Below are 21,382 nucleotides of genomic sequence, written 5' to 3' on the forward strand. Positions count from 1 at the left end.
AGAGTATGATATTTTAAAAACAGCAGTCATAAATAATAGATAGACACACTGTACATTATGGAAGCATTTGTACTTGGACACTATGTTAATGGAAAAGGTGAGGCATATTTTATTGTGAAAAAAAAACTGCTTGTTATGGCACAAGCAAGATCCAGAATTTTTTTGCAGGCACGCAGCACACCAAGTAAGCATTTTTGCCAATGGAAGATAGAAAGGTTAGTCAGGTTTTATCATAAAAAAGTAAATAAAAAATTAGGCGTCCTGGAGAGCTTTAGTGCGGTCTCCTTGTATAAGCTAAATCACTCTAAATCATTCATGATTGGAATCTCCCTGTCATCTTCACTCAAAACCAATATATCCAAAATTTCCCCCTTCTCCTGGCCACCCAACTCAGCCATGACATACCTGGGTATTCAGCCTACCTCTCTATCCTCTATGCTTTTGCGCACAAATCTCACCTTTCTTTTTTAGAAACTTCAATCTATAAGTACTTCTACGTCATCCATTAAAGCTTCCTGGGCCGGATGCATAGCATTAGCCAAGATGTTCCTCCTCCCATATGTCCTATACTTCTTCAGGACTTTGCCATTACCAGTTCTATCGGCTGACATAGCTACTATTCAACGAACACTCAACACCTTCATACGGGCAGCTCGTAAACCCTGACTAAAGTCCTCACTATTGAGTAGCCCTACTGCCTTTGCTGGTTTTGGAACACCCAACATCAAATATACACCACTCTGAAAGCACTCGGGCTTTCACACTGGAGTGACAGGAGAGGCGATTTACAGGCGCTTTGCAGTGTGAAAGTAGCCTTAGTGTCCTTCAACTCTTCCAGGTAAATGACTCACCTCCAGGGCTGGACTGGGACAAAAATTTGGCCCTGGACTTCATCCAGACTGGCCCACTTTGACAGGTCTCTCCCATGCCGGCTTGCCACCCAAGCCCCCCCCTCCACTAGCCATTAGCCGTTCTACATTATTTCTCTTATAGGCAGTACCAGTGGGGAAGCTAGACATTATTTCACCTGGGGCAAAGAATCAGTTTGGCGCCCCCCCCCCAATGGGACAAGATTAGGCAGGAAAGTGAGGCCGCCCTCCTTCCAGATCATATGATGAGCTTCTCAGTGTTGACTCCTGAGCATCATGTCTGTATTCAGGCGCGCTGCATAACTAGCCAGGGAGAGGAGGTGAGCACTGCGGGGGGGGGGGGACAGAGGACCGGAGGGAGGCAGCGGTCCACTGTCACTGAAATCGGCCCACTGAGCCATCGGCCCACCGGGAAACTCCCTGTAGTCCCAATGGCCAGTACATGCCTGCTCACCTCTCAAAATATAACTTAAAATCTAAAATAAAAGCTCACTCCTTTGAGAGGTGTGTCATACACTACAAAATCCACTTCAGATTCTATTGAGTCAATCTACAATCTTTGACGGCCTAGGGAAAGCCACTCTCTGGGTGACGTTTCCTTGCACAGAATCTGCCTTGACATGCAGCCTGTGTTTGTGACTGGAGCTGATGGCTTTATATGTGTAGCGCTAGGCTCTTTAAAAAAAAATTCCCAGCAGTGCTGACAAAATAAACACAGAAACAACATTTTTTTTCTTCTCTCTTGTGATAGACAGCTACAGGGAGAGAGGGGACTGGACTGTGCCCTGACTGGCTGTTGCTACAGCTGAAGAGGACCCTGCCCCTAACAACTCTGTAGAAGGAGGACTCCTGATTAGCTGCCTAAGCCAGGCTGGTTCCCAATTAGCTGTGGGACCTTTTTCAGCCTCTAACTACTGAGAGAAGCAGGAAATCCATGTGGGATCTGATGAGAGGGCTCTGGGACCCATTTTAGAGAGCCTGGGAACCCCTTGGGGAACAGGAGTGCCTGGCCAGTACAATACATCCCCGGGAAGTGTTCTGTGAGGAGAGAAACAGAATTGAGTACATTCTGTGACTGCTATTACAGAGCCTGGGAGCTGAACTGTTCTGTGTGCACCCAGAGAGGGTTAGCCTGGAAGTTTGCGGTACAGGGCTCAAGGCTGCAAGAATCCACAGGACTGTTGTTGTGACCTGCTGACCACATGCTGTTGCCAGAGGATCTGTTCCGCCAGAAAAAGTGTGCTGCACCTGAATCACATGCAAAACTGTGTGCAGGGACCAGGCTGTAGGCTGCTGCTATGCTGAACACTACTTAATGCAGTAAGGGAGGAGAGACTGTGCTTATATTCCAGTGCGTTTCAGTTGCTCCCAGTGACCACGTGTTCCAGCTATCAGCTAAAGCTGCAGAGAGCTGGCTCAAGAGGAAGGACCCTTTCACCAGCCACAGAGGAACCCCTCAGGACTAGAATCAGTCATCAGTGGTGAGAGACTTCCAGCCACCATCTTGTTTACTTTAGTGAGTACTCCCATGTAAGGGCCCCATTGCCGGCAGACTCTCTACATAGTCCCACTGGCCAGTGGTTAGGCTGGACAACTTTGCATTGGGTAGTAGGTAGGCTGTATTGCCTTTGAAAAATGCCATTTGTATTGCTGTACTGTGTTGAATTGTCATTATTCTGCAATTCCAACCAGTATCGCTCACTAGCAGCTGCCTAGTGTACGTTTGTGCACCAGTTGCTTCCCGGGCAGATGTGGTGAACGAACAGTGACACCCTGTGAATGGTTAAAGGCTAATATGCAGGTTATTGTGATAAAAAGTGTTTGAGGACCCAGGTCCTGCCCCAGGGGACATGTATCAATGCAAAAAAAGTTTTAAAAACAGCCATTTTTTTTTGGGAGCAGCGATTTTAATAATGCTTAAAGTGAAACAATAAAAGTGCAGCCGCGCATCGGGACAATGGCTCACTGCCTGTGATTAGCGCAGCACATTGCCGACTTCCTGGCGGGCTCTGCACGTGGGCTGTGCAAACACGTCGGAGCTCATCGTTATTGTTAAGTTGAATCTGTTTGTAATTTGGAACAGGTACATTTTTTAAGTGTAGCTCCAGCCTAAAAATCTAGTTTTAAGCTTTTTGGATAATATAGGGCAGGGTTATCACCCCTGTAACATTTTTTTTGCTGTCTGTGCCCCTGTTCAGCATATTTCACCTCACTTTATGTCCCAATGACAATTGACGATTTAGAAAATTTTGGGTTATTAGGGAAACAATGATTGGTGATAAAGCATCAGTGGAGACACCTTTTTTCCATATTAACTCTTACAGGAGAGAATTTCCCTTCCTAGGAGTAGATTTCCTCTCACTTCCTGTTGTCTCCCTCCGTTTGTAAGTAGGAGTCGTTTGTAAGTCTGATGTTTGAAAATAGGGGACCGCCTTTATATACTATATGGCCTACCATATACACTTTGTGGAAAATTGGGCCTTAGGTGTTGGTGGTACTCTTGGTGGGCGCTGGAACGGGCCCTGCTGTGAATTATTATATCAAGAATTGTAATTACATGCCCCTGTTAAACAGGGGCAGAAAAATTGGGCCTTAGGCAGTGGTGGCGGTAGTGGTGGTGGTGGCACAACACTGTAAAGCCTCACAGATACTTTTGTTGAGAGCAGAAACAGGCCCTGCTGTGAAATATTAGATCAAAAATTGTAATTACGTGCCCCTGTTAAACAGGGGCTGAAAAATTGGGCCTTAGGCAGTGGTGGTGGTGGCACAACACTGTAAAGCCTCACAGATACTCTTGTTGAGCACAGGAATGGGCCCTGCTGTGAAATATTAGATCAAAAATTGTAATTACAATACAGTGCAGCCGTAGTGCAATTGCTACTACTTTTCTATTGGTGTACACATTACACAATACAGTGTAGTATGATGTTGCAAAACAAAATATACATCATGTCCAGAAGGCCACCAAGGAGAGGCAGATGCTCACAGGCCACTAAAAGAGGGCAAGCAGGCTTTGTTTCTACATTCAACAGTGCTGGTCATGGACATGGTGCATCCTCTACCGGTGGCCGTGGGGCACACTTGTCCTTTTTTTCTGCTGCTGGCTGTGTTATTGAGCAGAACATGCAGAAGAGTTGGTATAGTGGATAACAAAGCCGTCCTCATCCTCCTCATCCTCTGTCACCCAGGCTCAGAGTAGTTTTCCTTTGTATGCAGCGGCCTATTCCACCGGCTCCTTGTCCACAGTCCCTCCTTCCGTAGCCCAACCATCATGCACAGAGGAGTCCCCCGAAATATTCAACCACAGTGTCGGGTACATGATGCTGGAGGATGTGCAGCAATTTGAAGGCTCCGATGTTGGTTGCCAGGTTGAGGAAGGGATTAACGTGAGCCTAGAGAGAGGGGGTGCCCAAGAAGGACAAGAAACTGGCAGTCATGTTCCCCCAGCTGCAGCATAATGCCAAGTTTGCTCCAGTGACAAGGAGGGTGGGGATGATGAGGTCCCTGACTTGGTGCCTGATAAAATAGAGGAGGAGGCACAACTCCAACGAGGCAGGATGTCCTCTAGGGGGCAGCTTAAGGGCAGCCACCCTACTGCATCACACCGCAGAGCTCCTCAGGTGCAGGGCGCTGCTGACTCCCCGCTGATTTTGAAAAGCTCCTTGGTGTGGCCCTTTTTGGACATGTGTGCAGCAGATCGCACCGTTGCTGTTTGCAACCTATGTCTGAAGTGGATCAAGCATGGCCATAACAGCACGTGGGCACCACATGCTTGACCAGACATATGACAACCTCCCATGCGGTCTTTTTCCCGTATACTATATTTGAGATTTAATATCTCTCAGATATGATTTGGGTTAAATGAGAGTTCTTTGACCATGAGTGAAAGCTTTAACACAATAACAACATTTATTGGTGAATAGTTGAAAGTCTATCTAATACACAACCTATCTATCTGTAGTCTACACCAAGGAAGAAAATGTTAGGTTAAAATAAGAGAATTACATGAAGGAATACAGAGTATATTCCTGAAAACATTAATCTGCAAACATATTTAGTTACAAGTAAAATGCAGACCTTTCCCATAATTACCCTTTGCACCGAGGTGTTTCCCTCCCATCTAGTCTGTGTATATAATTACATGCTGATGCCTCATTGGTTGGCATAGTGTGGCTCTTATTGGTGAGCTTCCCTATTCCTGGTTAAGGACTGGCTACATCCCCAATCCCTATACTTTGCATAGGTCAGCCTCCTTTAATGCAAATCCTTGTGAATATTCTGAGCAGGAGCTTAACTTGAATTTTCCCGGGAAGTTAAGTATTGATTACGGGTTGGCCTCCCTTCATTGCATATCCCAGCATAGGATCCTTTGAAGTGAGTATGTGTAAAACAATGAGGTTGGATCCCATTGTTTGTATAGACAAGCCTAGGCACCGACTTGTCTGGTCTACCAGAGATTTCTGTGAAGATAATATGTTCTGCCCTACATAGATAAAAGCTAAATGAAATATATTCATTAAATATTATTAAATTAAATAGAAAATTAAATAGAAAATATATAAATATAAATAATTAAATATAAATTAATTATAAATTAAATATATTCATAATTCCAATATTTTACAGCTATTAATCTAGATTTCACATAAACTCATAAGGCAACAAGTCCATAGACCCACATCCTTGCTCCTCATCTGGGATCTCCAACCCTACTATACCTCCAGTCCTCTCAAAAACTTGCACTGAGAGGAATGAAGGTATAGCAATAGGTGTCCCAAGTACTTGCAGCCAATCTGCTAGCAGTACACCACCATCTGATTTTAGCAGGCAAATTTCCCTACCCCAATTGCTAAACCGTAAAAAGAAATTTGGTCCCAGCCATCCACATGCTTACAGTCTGAATGCTAGCTTGAATGCCAGCTTGGCCAAATTGCTAGCACTGCAACTACTGCCTTTTCAGCTGGTAGACTCTGCCCCCTTTTGTGAATTTGTGGAATGTGCTGTACCATGTGGAAGGCAATGTTTTTGTCTTGTTGGATAGGGCAGTCAGCAGTAAGGTGTATATTACCTCAGACTCATGGTCTAGCAGGCATGGGCAGGGATATTGCCTTTCCTTCACGGCGCACTGGGTAACTTCTGCTGGCAGCTGGGAAGGATGCAGGACAGGGTCCAGTATTGTTGAAGCTTGTTCCGCCACCACGCCTTCAAAATGCTAGCAGTGATTCTGCCACAACTCTCTCCTCCACCCCCTCCTCTTCTTCTTCCTCTATGGCCTCTTCTGCAGATTTGTTCTCTGAACCAGCGGTGCTCCATAAGCGTTCAAGGGGCTACGAAAGCACTCAGGCAAAAAGATGCCATGCAGTGCATGAGTTACATAGTTACATAGTAGGTGAGGTTGAAAAAATACACAAGTTCATCAAGTCCAACCTATGTGTGTGATTATATGTCAGTATTACATTGTATATATGTTGCGGTCGTTCAGGTGCTTATCTAATAGTTTCTTGAAACTATCGATGCCCCCCGCTGAGACCACCACCTGTGGAAGGAAATTCCACATACTTGCCGCTCTTACAGTAAAGAACCCTCTACGTAGTTTAAGGTTAAACCACTGCTTAGGGGACAGGAGCCACACTGGGGCAGAGATTCTGGCAGCTCTGAGGGGCAGGCTCAGAGGTGGTTGACGCCACGCCAGCTTCAGCCAGGAATAGTTATATGCGACAATGGCACCAACCTTCTCTCTGCCCTCTGACAGGGACACTTGACCCATGTTCCATGTTTGGCACACATCCTGAATTTGGTGGTGCAGTGGTTCTTGAGCAGGTACCCAGGCTTACAAGATCTCCTGAGGCAGGCCAGAAAAGTCTGTGGTCATTTCCGCCGGTCATACAATGCCAGTGCTCGGCTGGCTGACATTCAAAGGGAATGCAACCTGTCCACCAACCACTTCATTTGTGACATGTCCACCAGGTGGAAGTCAACGTTGGCAATGCTGCAGTGGCTGTACATGCAGCAGAGGGCCATCAATGAGTACCTGTGTGAGTATGGCACCAGGACAGGTTCAGGGGGCTTGGCTTCTTTTTGCCACACCAGTGGCTACTGATCAAAGATGCATGCACTGCCTTGTCACCATTTGATGAGGCCATGAGGATGGTGAGCAGTGACAATGCATGCATCAGTGATACTGTCCCTCTTGTCTTCCTGTTGGAGTACACGCTTCATGGAATAATGGACAGGGCACTTGAGGCAGAACAGTGTGAGGAAGAGGAGGACTTCTGTCAGGAAATGTTCCATCCGCTGGTAATATCTGTAATTTGGCATGCAGTACTGAGGTCCACCAGCAGGTGTTTCCTGGCAGTTTGGAACTGTCAGGAGAGCTTTTCCCTGCTGATGTTATGTCATCTTTGGGCCGCAGTACTGGCATCCACCAGCGGATGGATCCTGGCAGTGTGGAGCAGACAGTACCTCCTACAATCAGGTGTCACTTGAGGCCAATCACAGGCCTATAAATATCCGGCAAGCAATCACATGTTTGCCTTGGTTTCTTCCTTGCGCCCTGATACTGTGACCTGTGTATCTGATCCTGTCTCCCTGTCCCGATCCCTATCCTGTCCCACCTGTTACCTTGCATCCCTGCCTGCAGTCTGATCCATCCATCCTCTCCCTGTCCTGTGTTCCTTACCCCATCTGCTGATCTCCCTGTGTATGACCTTGGCCTGGCTTATGTTTATGTCTCTGGAACATCCCCTGTCCATCTGCTGATCTGCTGTGTATGACCCTGGCCTGGCTATTGTTTATGATCCTGGTATTTCCAATTTATTGTACTTATCTGTCTGTTGTTTTTTGTGGGTCTCTGTCTGAGGTTGGTTATTGTACTGTGTTATATTGGAGGTGGTTGTACTATATTATTCACTTACTTTAATAAATTACTATATTTTCACTTATATACGTTTTGGTGTCCTCTGTCGCAGATCACACGGTTCTGGTCACACCTGTTCATGACAACTTCCTTACCTCTCAAGGCCACCTTTATCCAGATATTATTCCTGCAGGCCTGCCAAACACACAGGAAAAAGAGGAGGAGGAGGATTGTGTCAGCATGGACGTAGAGGATAACACTCAGCAGCAGTCTTTGAGGGATGGTTTTCAGTCCCCAGAAACCCAAGGAGTTGTACGTGGCTGGGAGGAGGCTGTTACGGATCATGTGATCCTTAGTGACCCAGAGGACTCCAAATCAAATGCCTCTGCAAACTTTCGCAGGCTTTGCAGAATCAGGGAGGCCATGCAGTGTAAGGACCCTAGGATTCATGGTATCAAAGAGAAGGAATCATTACTGGCTGGCAACCCTTCTTGTTCCATGTTAAGGGTAAGGTTGCAGAACTCATCCTGCCTTCGCAGAGGGAGCAGAGGATGAAACATCTTCAGGAGGCCTTGAAGAAAGGTTTGTGCAATGCATTTCCATGTAAGGTTACAATTTCCTGGTGCTGGACAACGTGTTGCTGAGGCTTCTGTCAGGTCACCTGAGGACAGGTGACAGATGCACACCATTGGTTCAGGAGTGCACTGCAAAGGTAGTGGACCCTACGGCTGACTGCTGCGGATGGGAGTCTAAGTGGTTAAGGAAGGCAGGTCCGCTGGAACACCAACACGGATCCCACAGGGGCTAGAGCGTAAGATTCCCCAGGGCACGGAGTCTAAGAGCCAGTTGCAGCCCAGTCCATCCTCTAGTGGTGAGGATGGACTGGGCTGCAACTGGCTCCAGGTCGCAACTCCCAGGGTCTCCCAGCTCATGCCCACAGTAGGCTACAGGAGGACAGAGATAGTAAGAGAATAAGCCAAAGGTCGGGGCGATTAGCAGACAAGGATAAACATAGAACACGCCAAAGGTCAGGGTCACAAGCAGGCAGGAATATTCGAGAACAAGCCAAGATCAGTAACTGGAATCAGACATAGAAGACACAGCAAGATGCACACAGAAGCTAAACACACAAAGGTTGATCAGCAGGGCAGACTTGCAGTGCACAGGTTATTATAGAGTTCCCTGATGGGGATGGGGTGGAGCCATGCTTTGAGGAGAGATTATTTAAGTAGCCAGGTGAGAGTGGCTGGCCTCTAAAGGTGAACACATGGAGGAGAGGTAAGCTGATAGACAAAGATTACTGCATAACCATGACAGCTTCGTTCAGTCAGAGGCAGAGCAGTGGAGAAGGTGGCCAACTGACCGATGCCTTTAGACAATCTTCAGTCCTCAACGCCAAGGTCTGATCGGTTCAAGCAACCATCACCAGCGTCTGCATTACATGGTGCAGCAGAGCATCCACTGGGTTACTGGGTCTAGAGGATGGACCACTGGCCAGAACTTGCTCAATATGCAATTGATCTACTGGCCTGTCCTGCATCCAGCGTTCTTTCTGAACGCACATTCAGTGCTGCTGGAGGGTTTTTAACGGATCATAGAGTGCACCTGTCCACAGACTCCCTTGATAGGCTCACATTCATAAAAATGAATCAGTCTTGGATCAGCAGCAGCTATCAAGCACCTGATGCTGATGTAGCTGATTGATTTTTCTATGGATGTGGGATTCCTTGAAGACTGCCTATGCTGAGTGGCTATCCTATTCCTCCTCAATCTTGATGATGCTTTCAACAATATTTTTGGTTTAGGACACCACCACCACTGCCTAAGGCCTAATTTTTCTGTCCCTGTTTAACAGGGGCATGTAATTACAATTTCTGATCTAATATTTCACAGCAGGGCCCGTTCCTGCACCCAACAAGGGTATCTGTGAGGGGTTACAGTGTTGTGGCACTAACACCACGAAATGCCCAATTTTTCTGCCCCTGTCCCAGCAGCAGAAAAAAAGAACAAGCGTGCCCCACGGCCACCTGCAGAAGATGCACCATGTCCATGACCAGCACTGTGGACTGTAGACACAGGGCCTGCTTGCCCTCTTTTAGTGGCCTGTGAGCGTCTGCCTCTCCTTGGTGGCCTTCCGGACATGATGGGGATTTTGTTTTTCAACACCACACTACACTGTATTGTGTACTGTGTACACCACCAGAAACGTAGTAGCAACTGCACTATGGGTGCACGGTATTGTTTACACCACCAGAAGTCTTATAGCAACTATGAGGTGCACTGTATGTATTGTGTACTGCGTACACCACCAGAAAAGTGGTAGCAACTGTACTGTGGGTGCACGGTATTGTGTACACCACCAGAAGTCTAATAGGAACTATGAGTGCACTGTATGTATTGTCTACTGTGCACACCACCAGAAAAGTAGTAGCAACTGCACTATGGGTGCACGGTACTGTGTACACCAACAGAAGTGTAATAACAACTATGGGTGTACTGTATTGTGTACAGCACCAGAAAAGTAGTAGCAACTGCACTATGGGTGCACGGTATTGTGTACACCACCAGAAGTTTAATAGCAACTATGGGTGCACTGTATGTATTGTGTACTGTGTACAGCACCAGAAAAGTAGTAGCAACTGCACTATGGGTGCACGGTATTGTGTACACCACCAGAAGTTTAATAGCAACTATGGGTGCACTGTATGTATTGTGTACTGTGCACACCCCCAGAAAAGTAGTAGCAACTGCACTATGGGTGCACGGTACTGTGTACACCAACAGAAGTGTAATAACAACTATGGGTGTACTGTATTGTGTACACCACCAGAAAAGTAGTAGCAACTGCACTAGGGGTGCATGGTACTGTGTACTGTGTACACCGCCTGAAGTATATTAGAAACAATACACCAGGAAAGGCCTGCAGTGAGATATAGCTAAACTGTATGCAGTGGATCAGTGGATATATATATATATATATATATATATATATATATATATATATATACAAGACTATCTGTATATATATATTAAATACACTGCAGCTAACTGAATCACCTGCCTGCCTGAAGTATATTAGAAACAGTACACCAGGAACGGCCTGCAGTGAGATCTAGCTAAACTGTATGCAGAGGATATATAAATATATATGAGACTATCTCCGACTATCTGTATATATATATATATATATATATATATATATATATATATATATATATATATATATATATATATATATATTAAATACACTGCAGCTAACTGAATCACCTGCCTGCCAGAAGTATATTAGAAACAGTACACCAGGAACGGACTGCAGTCAGATCTAGCTAAACTGGATACAGTGGATATATATATATATATATATATATATATATATATATATACACGAGACTGACTGTATATATATATATATATATATATATATATATATATATTAAATACACTGCAGCTAACTGAATGATCTGCCTGCCTGCTCAAGCTAAATGACATTCTCTCTCCGTCCATGCCAACAACACACTACACAAGGCCAACGTGCAGGCGGCCTTATATAGTGTGGGGTGTGGACTTAGTTCCCCTGAGCCATGATTGGCAAAAGGCACCCTGCCTTTGGCCAATTATGGCTCTCTTAGCTGAGGGCGCAAGTCTTGGTGCATGCTCTGGCCAATCATCATACAGCAATGCACTGCGCTCCCGCAGTGCTTTATGAGCTGTTACGCGCGGCTCTAATTTGTCGCAAACGGCCCATAATGTTTGGTTTTTGACGAACAGGCGAACAGCCAATGCTCGAGTCTAACTCATGTTCGACCCCAACAGAAAGCTCATCCCTACCAGAGAGTGCGCACCCCCAGTTGCAGCCAGTGTACCAGTGTCTGCTTCGAGAGGAAAAGGCCTTAACACTGACTGTGTCTCAGTCAGAAGAGGTATCCTGTGGACATGAGGAAAAGATGGAAATCCAGGGTCCTGAAGACACATTATCTCCTCAGCTTTCTGAAGTCACAGTGGAACCATCTGTTAGAGAAACATTGCGGGTAGTGCGTAGCCACGCACTACACGCCATCACGTCGTACGCCCCATGTTTGTATCATACACGGGTGTTCGTTAATGTTTTTACTTGCTGGCTTTTAAACATGTTTTTTATGGCGGAGGAGTGTTCTCCGCATGTTAGAGCAATAAAGGCTTATTTATCCATACTACACCATTGGAGTTTTTCTGCACTCACGGCCCTTTGGACAAGTGAGTTTTTTTTTTTTTTTAGATTGATCCGGCTGCCCTAGGAACATTATAGATATCTGGAGATCCTGATGTGGGAGTTCATCTGTCCCTGCAGAGGGCTGTATCTGCCTATGTGTATGACCTTGCCATAGAGGAGGTCCATCGTTTCGGTAAGAGCATAACCTTATTGGCACCTGGATGCACTTGGAGTCTGGAGGTTCCCTTCACATCTCACTCTTCCCCTTCCCTCTCATGCGGGTTGAGGTGGATGAACTTCGGATGTGGGATCCCCGTCTATTGAATTCACTTGTTCTTTTTCACTGAATCCTTGTTTATGAATGGACTTTATTCACCTCTTAAGGAGTTTATGAACTTTAATCACCATTCTTTGACCAACTTTTTCACATATGATTTATCATTATATGGTAGCCATTATATTGTAAGCGCACGTATGTATTTTCTTTCATGTTTACTACACTGATATTTGTGGTTTTTGTTGCAGCTGCATTTTTTTATTTACTATTTTGTGCTCTTAGCGAGGTATTTTTTTCCTTTATTTTTCTAGAGAAACATTAGAGCCCAGAGATCAGAGGGTTAAGCAAAAGATGCTTCCTACTGTGGAATCAATGAATGAATCTGAAGAGAGTAGTGCAGAAGTCATCTCTGCTGAAGTGCCCAAAGCCTTTGTATCAGTAAGTGACACCCCCTGTCCTCTACCCGACACACCTTGGTGGGAAATTCCCCTATCCACTATCTGTGGCTTATGACCCAGGCAAATGTTCAACTTCAGGTAAATGGTGGGAAGTTCCTTTGCCTGCCTCCTATGTGAACACATGTTATTTGGTTCCCTGTTTGTGTAAATGTAATGTTTAGTTATTTTTAAAGCTAAAACAATTGTTCTTTGGAGGACCAAAGATTCATTGGAGGGGGGAGAATGTAGCGCTGGGCTCTTTAAAAAAAAATTCCCAGCAGTGCTGACAAAATAAACACAGAAACAACATTTTTTTTCTTCTCTCTTGTGATGGACAGCTACAGGGAGAGAGGGGACTGGACTGTGCCCTGACTGGCTGTTGCTACAGCTGAAGAGGACCCTGCCCCTAGCAACTCTGAAGAAGGGGGACTCCTGATTAGTTGCCTAAGCCAGGCTGTTTCCCAATTAGCTGTGGGAAATTTTTCAGCCTCTCACTACTGAGAGAAGCAGGAAATCCATGTGGGATCTGATGAGAGGGCTCTGGGACCCATTTTAGAGAGCCTGGGAACAGGAGTGCCTGGCCAGTACAATACATCCCCGGGAAGTGTTCTGTGAAAAGAGAAACAGAATTGAGTGCTTTCTGTGACTGTTATTACAGAGCCTTGGAGCTGAACTGAGCTGTGTGCACCCAGAGAGGGTTAGCCTGGAAATTTGCGGTACAGGGCTCAGGGCTGCCAGAATCCACAGGACTGTTGTTGTGACCTGCTGACCACATGCTGTTGCCAGAGGATCTGTTCTGCCAGAAAAAGTGTGCTGCACCTGAATCACATGCAAAACTGTGTGCAGGGACCAGGCTGTAGGCTACTGCTATGCTGAACACTATTTAATGCAGTGAGGGAGGAGAGACTGTGCTTGTATTCCAGTGCGTTCAGAAGCTCCCAGTGACCACGTGTTCCAGCTACCTGCTAAAGCTGCAGAGAGCTGGCTCAAGAGGAAGGACCCTTTCACCAGCCACAGAGGAACCCCTCAGGGCTAGAATCAGTCATCAGTGGTGAGAGACTTCCAGCCACCATCTTGTTTACTTTAGTCTCTACATAGTCCCACTGGCCAGTGGTTAGGCAGGACAACTTTCCATTAGGTAGTAGGTAGGCTGTATTGCCTTTGAAAAATGTCATTTGTATTGCTGTACTGGGTTGGATTGTCATTATTCTGCAATTACAAGCCAGTATCGCTCACTAGCACATGCCTAGTGTACGTTTGTGCACCAGTTGCTTCCCAGGCAGATGTGGTGAATGAACAGTGACACCCTGTGAATGATGTCACTTAACAAGGTGCCTACATTGCTATATAGCAATTTTTTTGCATTATTTAACCCATTCATTTCTAGGGCTTTGCCATTAAATGAAGCCCATTTAAACCTTTGAGGTGTGCCAGTGTTCTTGGGTCCAGGAAAGGGGTGAGTCATCACAGGTGCAGGGCAGAAGGGACCCAATATAAAAAAAAATACCAGCGGCTCCTGCGAGGGTGGCGCTACATATGTCTATGTGCATACCTCCTTAGTGTTGCCATGACACATGGAAATGTGAGTGCACCTACTATGTTTTTTTAATAACAAATGATTTATTGTTTTACGCTATGAGAAGCCTTCCTTTCTATATTTATATGTTGGTGAATGGTATGGAGTTGCTAAATCCTCACACAGTTGGATTGCAAGCTTATTAATGAAGAGATTGGAATCATTAACCTATTTTTGGCCGTCAAAGATTGTAGAGTGATTCAAAAGAATGTAGCACCCTCTACCTCAGGTAGGTTGCTAGAGGTGGTTGTGTTTTTTTACAGCCAGTGCAGGTAAATTTAGGCAGGCCTAGCTGTGAGCTAAGCCTGTTTGTTTTGACTTGGGGCTGGGGAATGTTTTAGAGTAGCAGGTGACTGATGTGTACTTCATCTCTCTGGCGCCTCCTCTGTTTCTGGAAGGTTCTGGAAAAGAGGCAGGGCAGAGGATTGGAGTGGCATGGAGTGTATCTGGGAGCCCTGACCCATCCCCATATAGGATTGGCAGGGGGCAGGCCTCCTATATATACTCATGGTCAGCCTGCTGTGGGAGGAGTTGTTCGGGTAGAAAAAATAGTGATGTGGTGTTAGGCTGTAGTGGCCTTGGAGGAAGCCCCCTTTCTGGGGGAGGGGGGGGGTCTTGGGCCTGGAGCTGGTAGCTGGGAAGGAACCCCTTCATACAATGATATCTCCTGATGTCCTGAACAGGAGCAGGAAGAGGACAGCGGGAGAATTGCCGGGCAAGTCACTAGGAGGGAATCATTCCGGGGTTGGTGAGTGACAGGCACAGTGAGAAGATCTGGGAGAGACATGCCAGGAGTGGATGTAGAGCCAGAGGGAGAGACTGTGATGTCGCTGGTTGGCAGGACTTGCACAGTACTTTCTGGGATCAGTAGTCCACCAAGATTCAGTTAGCACAAAAAGTACTATATTTAACGCTATTGGTTGCTACACCAAAGAGGACTGCAGACCCCTGCCAGCAAATGGCGGATATTGAACAGTTGGGACTTTATCAGAGTGGGACCTAACTATGTGCTGTGACAAGAATCTAGGGTTGCGCAGTAGAGAACGTGGAGTTGACTCAAGAAATGTGCTGAAGGAGTATGGAGCTTTAGAGACTGTCAATAAAGATTCAATAATCTTTTGTTCAAACTAACTAGATCAATTATTTGGGCCTCCCATGTCCCTTTCCCCCATTAAATCCTCTCAATAAAAAATAACAAAAACAAGCTGATGGATAGTTCATTGTCTGGCAATGTGTGACTGGAAGTGAATGCCTGGCTGAGCAGGGTGACAAGTGGAACTACTACACTCAGTGATCCCACGGGACCCCACAAGAACATAAAGTGGATTGTATCGTGCATGACACCTCTCAAGGGAGCAGCTCTGAGGAAGGGGGTCTGTCCCCCGAAATGCATAAGCTTCTCCATTGTGTGGCGCTGGTGTGGATGCCTATCTCACTTGCGGGATTTCTGGTAGTGTCTGGTACTGTCCTCAGTGTGCACTTAAAGCTACCTGAAGAAAATTGGTGGTGTTCTTCTGATCCTATTAGTACCACAGGCAGCTGCAGTATTTACAGTTAGTGTAGTGCGTCCTCTGCACAGTGTGCACCTAAAGCTACCTGAAGACAATTGCTGCTGTTCTCATACTAATAATACTACAGGCAGGCAGTTGATTCTGCTAGCTGCAGTATCAGTATATATATATATATATACATCCCAGCTTTGTGCAGCTACATCTCACTGCAGGCCATTAGTATGTCTGGAAGGCCAACAAGAAGAGGCAGACAGTCACAAGCCAATAAGAGGGCAAGCAGGCTCTGTGTCTAGAGGCAACAGTGCTGGTCATGGAGACGGTGCATCCTCATCAGCACGTGGCCGTGGGACACGCTTGCCCTTTTTTTTGGCAGCTGGCCGTGTTGAGCCGCAACATGCGGAAGACTTGGTAGAGTGGATGACCAAGCCGTCCTCATCCTCCTCATCCTCCCTCACCCAGGCTCAGGGTACTTTGTCTGGCAAAGCAGCTGCCAACGCGGCCTCTTCCCTCAGCTCAATGGCATCAATCACTCCTTCCTTAGCCCCACCATGTCCTCCTGAGGAGTCCCCCGAACTGTTTGTTTGACCACAGTGTTGGGTACATGCTCCAGGAGGATGCCCAGCGTTTTGAAGGCTCCGATGATGGTACCCAGCTAGAGGAAGGCAGTAACGTGAGCCCAGAGAGAGGGGTTGCCCAAGAAGGACAGCAATCTGGCAGTCATGTTCCCCCAGCTGCAGCATACTGCCAGCTTTGCTCCAGTGATGAGGAGGGAAGGCACAATGAGGTCACTGACTCCACGTGGGTGCCTGGTAGGAGAGAGGAGGAGGAGGAGGCACATCTCCAACAAAGCAGGATGCCCTCCAGGGGCCAGCTTAAGGGCAGCACTCCGACTGCATCACACAGCAGAGGTCCGCATGTGCAGGGCGCTACTGTCTCTGCGCATTATTCCAAAACTTCTTTGGTGTGGGCCTTTTTTGAGACGAGTGCATCAGATCCCACCGCTGCTATTTGCAACATATGTCTCAAGCGTATCTCGCATGGCCAAAACATCACCCGCTTGGGCACCACATGCTTGACCAGACATATGTCGACCTGCCATGCAGTTCGTTGGCAAGCATACCTAAAAGACCCACACCAAAGAACAAAGCGAACCTCTCCTTGCTTCTCATCAGCTGGGATCTTCAACCTCACTATACCTTTAGTCCTCTCTAAAACCTGCACTGAGAGGAATGAAGGTGTAAAATTAGGTGTGTCACAGCCAAGTACTTGCGGGCAATCTGCTATCAGTACACCAACACCAGATTGTACCAGGCAAATTTCCTTGCCCCAGCTGCTGCACCGCCGAAAGAAGTTCACTCCCAGCCATCCACATGCCCAGTGGTTGAATGATAGCTTGGCTAAATTGCTAGCACTTGTTAGCAAATGCTGCCTTTTCAGTTGGTAGATTCTGCCCCCTTCCGTGAGTTTGTGGATTGTGCGGTTCCTCAGTGGCAGGTTCCCAAACCCCACTTTTTTTCACAGAAGGCGATTTCGGCTCTCTACCAGCATGTGGAAGGCAATGTCTTGGCCTCGCTGGACAGGGCGGTCAGCGGTAAGGTGCATATTACCGCTGACCCATGGTCCAGCAGGCATGGACAGGGATGTTACCTATCTTTCACCGCGCACTGGGTGACTCTTCTGGCAGCTGGGAAGGATGCAGGACAGGGTGCAGTAGTGTTGGAGGTTGTTCTGCCACCACGCCTCCAAAATTCTACTAGTGGTGATTCTGCCACACCTCTCTCCTCCACCCCCTCCTCTTCTTCTTCCTCCATGGCCTCTTCCTGTGCTGATTTGTCCTCGGAACCAGCGGTGCTCCGTAGGCGTTCAAGGGGCTACGCAAGCACGCAGGCAAAAAGATGCCATGCGGTGCTTGAGCTGGTGTGCTTGGGGGACAGGAGCCACACTGGGGCAGAGATTCTGTCAGCTCTGCAGGGACAGGTTCAGAGGTGGTTGACGCCTGCTTAAGCCAGGTATGGTGGTTTGTTACAATGGCACCAACCTCCTCTCCGCTCTCCAACAGGGACAACTGACCCATGTGCCCTGTTTAGTTCAAGTCCTTAACTTGGTGGTGCAGCGGTTCTTGGGCAGGTACCTGGTACCCAGGATGTCCTGAGGCAGGCCAGGAAAGTCTGTGTGCATTTCCGCAGGTCATATAATGCCAGTGCTCGGCTGGCTGACCTCCAAAAGGAATTTAACCTGCCCAAGAACCGCCTAATCTTTGACATGCCTACCAGGTGGAACTCAATGTTGGCCATGCTGCAGCAGCTGCACATGCAGCAGAGGGCCATCTATGAGTACCTATGCGACTATGGCACCAGGACACGGTCAGGAGACCTTTTTTTTTCCCACGCCAGTGGGCTATGATCAGGGATGCATGCACTGCCCTGTCACCATTTGAGGAGGCCACGAAGATGGTGAGCAGTGACAGTGCATGCATCAGTAACACTGTCCCTCTTGTCCACTTGTTGGAGCACACGCTGCTTGGAATAATGGACAGGGCACTTGAGGCAGAACAGAGGGAGGAAAAGGAGGACTTCCTTACCTCTCAAGGCCCCCTTTATCTAGACAGTGTTCCTGCGTGCCCACCGATCACACAGGAAGAGGACGAGGAGGAGGATTGTGTCAGCATGGAGATGGAGCCTGGCACTCAGCATCAGCAGCAGTCTTCAAGGGATCATTTATAGTACAAAGAAACCCATGGACTTGTACATGGCTGGGAGGAGGTGGCTGAGGATCATGTCATCCTTAGTGACCCAGAGGACTCTGGACCGAATGCCTCAGCAAACCTACGATGCATGGCCTCCCCGATCCTGAAAAGCCTGCGGAAGGATCCTTGTATTCGTGGTATCAAGGGGAGGGATGATTACTGGCTGGCAACCCTCCTTGATCCACGTTACAAGGGTAAGGTTGCGGACCTTATCTTGCCGTCGCAGAGGGAGCAGATGGATGAAACATCTTTGGGAGGCCTTGCAGAAAGGTTTGTGCAACGCGTTTCCAGAGCCTGGGAGGTTACAATTTCCTGGTCCTCCTGGACAACGTGTTGCTGAGGCTTCGGTCAGTCACAGAAGGAGCTATGGAGAAGGTGGCCGTCTGACCGATGCGTTCAGACAATTTTTTTAGTCCGCAGCCCCAAGGTCTGATCGGTTCCAGCAACCATCGCCAGCATCTGATTCACATGGTGCAGGATTACCTAGGGGCAAGATCAGACTTGGACACCTTTCCCACCGAAAATCCTCTGGGTTACTGGGTCTTGAGGATGGATCACTGGTCAGAGCTTGCACAGTATGAGATTGAGCTACTGGCCTGTCCTGCATCCTGCATTCTTTCGGAACGCACTTTCAGTGCTGCTGGAGGCTTTGTAACCGATCACAGGGTGCGCCTGTCCACCGAATCGGTCGATCGGCTGACCTTCATAAAAATGAATCAGTCTTGGATCACCAGCTACCAAGCACCTGATGCTGATGTAACCAATTGATTTTTTTTTTAAAGTGAGATCCCTTCAAGACTGCCTATGCTGATGCTGAGTGACTATCCTGTTATGCTGAGTCACAATCCTCTTCCTCAATTTTCATGCTGATAGCTTGTAAGAACATTTTTGGTTCTGGGCACCGCCACCAGTGACCAAAACCCAATTTTTCTGCCCCTGTTTAACAGGGGCGTGTAATTACAATTTTTGATGCAATACTTTGCAGCAGGGCTCATTCCTGCGCTCCAACTATATAATCTGTGAGGTGTTGCAGTGCTGTGGCACCAGTGCCCAAGGCCCAATTTTTCAGCCCGTTTAACAAGGGCATATAATTACAATTTTTGATGCAATACTTTGCAGCAGGGCTCATTCCTGCACTCCAACTATAGCATCTGTGAGGGTTTGCAGTGTTGTGGCAATTGTTCTGCCCCTGTTTAACAGGGGTGTGTAATTACAATTTTTGATGCAATACTTTGCAGCAGGGCTCATTCCTGCACTCCAACTAGAGTATTTGTGAGGGGTTGCAGTGTTGTGGCACCAGCACCAGTGCCCAAGGCCCAAATCTTCAGCTCCTGTTTAACAGGGGCGTATAATTACAATTTTTGATGCAGTACTTTGCAGCAGGGCTCATTCCTGCACTCCAACTATAGCATCTGTGAGGGGTTGCAGTGTTGTGGCACCAGCACCTAAGGCCCAATTTTTCTGCCCCTGTTCAACAGGGATATGTAATTACAATTCTTGATCTAATATTTCACAGCAGGGCCCATTCCTGCGCCCACCAAGAGTAACTGTGAGGGCTTACAGTGTTGTGGCAACACCACCACCACCACCAAAAAAACAATTATTCTGCCCCTGTTTAACAGGTGCATGTAATTACAATTCTTGATATAATATTTCACAGCAGGGCCATTCCAGCGCCCACCAAAAGTAACTGTGGGGGCTTACAGTGTTGTGGCAACACCAACACCTAAGGCCCCAATTTCTGCAGAGTATATAGGGCAGGCCCCTACTTTCAAACATCCAACTTACAAACGACTCCTACTTGCAAACGGAAGAAGACAACAGGAAGTGAGATGAAATCTACCCCTAGGAAGGGAAATTCTCTCCTGTAAGAGTTAATATGGGAAAAACGTGTCTCCTCTTCACTGATGCTTTATCACCAATCCTTGTTTCACTAAAAACCCCAAATTTTCATAAAACATTTGTCATTGGGACAGAAAGTGAGGTGAAATCTTCTGAAGAGGTGAACAGACAGCAAAACAAATGTTACAGGGGTGATAACCTTTCCCTATGTTTTCCAAAAAGCTTAAAAATAGATTTTTTGGCTGGAGCTACACTTTAAAAATGTACCAGTTCAAAATTACAAACAGATTCTACTTAACAACAAACCTACAGTCCCTGTCTTGTTTGCACCGCCTGTATACTGCTGTATAGAGTATATAGGGCCTGGGGGCCCCACGCCTTTCCTTTTTTTAATTTGGGTGCGGGGTTCCCCTTAATATCCATACAAGACCCAAAGGGCCTGGTAATGGACTGGGGGGGGGGGCTACCCATGCCATTTGTCTCACTGATTTTCATCCATATTGCCGGGACCCGACATTACATTAAAGCTGCAAGCAGTTTTAAATGACTTTTATTCCTTTAAAAATGTCATTTTGTGCAGGGACTGTTTCAAGCCCCCTAGGCATATAAGCTGAAAAACTGTGGCAGCATTTGGCTAGTAATAAAATATAAATAATGAGTGCTATGTGCACTGTTACACAGCTGCTAGCAAAAAAAGGTAATATATCAAAACCTCCAAAATAAGCATAAAATATATGCACTGTTGTATATGTGCAAAAAAATAAACAAATAAATAGTCCACAGATAAAAGTATAGATAGTGAAAAGTATATCCTCCTGTGGTCCCAATTGACACACGTAAAAAGTAAGAATATTCTTCTAGTGATTAAGATCAGAGGCTTACCAGAAATAGTGGCTGCTCAATCATGTGCAGCAAACATGCATAAACAGCATCACCCTCAGGGGACAGATATTTCCTCTTAGTAATCCTTGATAATAGGATTCCAAACATAAATTCAAAAAAGAAACTAATATAGTGTAATACTGCTTAATATAAGTGATAATCGCACCCAGTTGAGTATAGTGACAATAAGTGCAGAT

The 21,382-nt window shown here is 46.7% G+C and overlaps 1 long non-coding RNA gene across 1 annotated transcript in view; it reads left to right on the forward strand.

Annotated features, from left to right (window-relative positions):
• The first annotated feature begins 13,561 nt into the window (after positions 1 to 13,561).
• LOC141116591 (uncharacterized) overlaps positions 13,562 to 21,382 on the forward strand; it is a 46,081-nt gene continuing 38,260 nt past the window's right edge. The window contains exon 1 of the long non-coding RNA XR_012237042.1: positions 13,562 to 13,714. This is a non-coding gene — a long non-coding RNA (uncharacterized lncRNA). The remainder of the gene's footprint in view (positions 13,715 to 21,382) is intronic.

The sequence above is a fragment of the Aquarana catesbeiana genome, linkage group LG01, assembly GCF_042186555.1.
Source record: "Aquarana catesbeiana isolate 2022-GZ linkage group LG01, ASM4218655v1, whole genome shotgun sequence".
NCBI lineage: Eukaryota > Metazoa > Chordata > Amphibia > Anura > Ranidae > Aquarana > Aquarana catesbeiana.